At 44.6% G+C, this 2129-nt stretch overlaps 1 pseudogene; it reads left to right on the top strand.

Annotated features, from left to right (window-relative positions):
- Positions 1–169: 169 nt before the first annotated feature.
- Positions 170–723, top strand: LOC114032762 (annotated as a pseudogene).
- The last annotated feature ends 1406 nt before the right edge of the window (positions 724–2129 follow it).

Here is a 2129-nt window from a genome sequence, read left to right as displayed (position 1 = left end):
ACACACACACACACACACACACACACACACACACACACACACCCCTCCCTAACAATTAGTGTCCTTCTGGGCAGAAACTAACTCTTGTATTTGCATCCTCACCTACAAGGTGCTTAATAAATGTTTGGTGATGGCTCCTCCCTTGACCTGTCCTAGGTAATCATTTAAAATGATGAGGTACTGTCTTGATCCAGAGAACCCCACAAAATCATGCAAGCCAAGGGGTTCAAATCTCTGGGTCCACTTCAAGAACACCCATGAAACAGCCCAAGCTATCAAGGGTATGCATATCTGAAAAGCTACCAAGTATTTGAAAGATGTCACATTGAAGAAACAATGTGTTCCCTTCAGGCAATATAATGATGGAGTTGGCAGGTGTGCCCAGGCTAAGCAGTGGGGTTGGACATAGGGTCATTGGCCCAAAAAGAGTGTTGAATTCTTGCTGCATATGCTTAAAAATGCAGAGAGTAATGCAGAACTGAAGGGTTTGGATGTGGATTCTCTTGTCATTGAGCACATCCAGGTTAACAAGGCTCCCAAAATGTGACGGCGCACTTACGGGGCTCCTGGTCGAATCAACCCATCCATGAGTTTTCCTTGCCATTTTGAGATGGTACTTACCGAAAAGGAACACATTGTTCCTAAACCAAACGAGGAGATTGCTCAAAGAAAAAGATATCCCAGAAGAAACTGAAGAAACAAAAGCTTATGGCACGGGAGTAAATATAACATTAGAAAGCAAATAAATGTGAAATGAAAACAAAAATTAAATAAATAAATGTTTAGCAATGGATCAGTATACAACTGGTCATTGGAGAAAGAAGGAAGAAGCAGTTATAACAAACACCATCAGGAAAGGCACCCCCCCCCCAAAAAAAAGACTAGGAAAGGCATCCCCAGAGGAGATAGCATATCAGCTGAGCTTTGGAAGAAACCAGGACCTCAGCTGCAGCTGAGGTGGGAGTGCATTCTAGGCATGGGGGACAGCCTGGGTAAAGGCCCAGGACGGCTTGGGGGAGATGGAATTCCAAGTCTGGGAAACATCAAGGAAATCAGTTTGGCTAGAAAATAAGTATATGAGAAGGCAAGCAATAAGGCAAGAAGCCTAGAAAGGTAGCCGAGAGCCAAATTGTGATGAACTCTAAATGCCAGATTGAGGAGTTTGTGGTTTATCCTAGAAGCAATAAAAAGCCATTTCTTGGACAGGGCAGTATGGGTCAGACTTGTATATGAAAAAGATTCTTTTGGCAGCTGTGTGGAGATTAGAAAAGTGACAGAGTGGAATCCGAGAGTCCTACTGGGAGGTTGCTGCAATAATTCAGGTAAGAGAAGATAAAGGTGAACTGAGGGTGGTGGCAGTGTGAATGGCAGGAAGGGGCCAGGCACAAGTGATACACTATGGAGAGAAAATTAGCAAGACTTGGCAACTGAACAATAATAATGATAACTCACATTTATAGCGTGCTTTCTTCAGGGAAAAAATGGCTGAGGTAGGTGGAATACCATTATCCCCATTTTAAAGATGAGGATGCTGAGGTCCAGAGAGTGAAGTAAGTTGCCAAAGGTCACACAGTTGGTCAGTGGCAGAGCCAGAACTCAGAGCCAAGTCACAAAATGTCAGAACTAGAAGAAATCTTAAAGCTCATCTCATCCAATACCTTGATTTTACAGAGAAGGAAACTGAGGCCTAGGAAGAACTGTGTGCAAAGTAATACAGAGTTAATGGCAAAATTGGGAGAAGGGGGAGTTAAGGAGCAGGATACATGATTTATCAATCTTCTGCCCCTAATCCAAGACCATCTCTACTACATGAACCCCAGTGTCCTGAATCCCAGTCCAGTGCTCTTTCTCTTACAGAGATGAGCAGCCACGTGGCCATGATTACAGGCTGGAGAACTCTGCTCTTCCTTGGCTGTCAGTGGGGTTCTGCCTGAGAGACTTGACTCTGACTGGCTTGGACTCTGACTGTGAACTTCCCTCCCTCCCTAGCCCTCTTCCTAATTACCACCATCGCCTTCACTTCACAGTTTTATCAGAGTGCATGACAGCCATCTTGGCACAAGGAGCAACTTACATTGGCGCATGGCCAGCAGCTCCAGCTTTGTGCCAGAGAGTTGCTGATCTGTTTG

The sequence above is a fragment of the Vombatus ursinus genome, unplaced genomic scaffold (assembly GCF_900497805.2).
Source record: "Vombatus ursinus unplaced genomic scaffold, bare-nosed wombat genome assembly UNPS02000580.1, whole genome shotgun sequence".
NCBI lineage: Eukaryota > Metazoa > Chordata > Mammalia > Diprotodontia > Vombatidae > Vombatus > Vombatus ursinus.
Note: the sequence above shows the minus strand (reverse complement) of the source record. Positions and strands in the feature narration are given on the sequence as shown.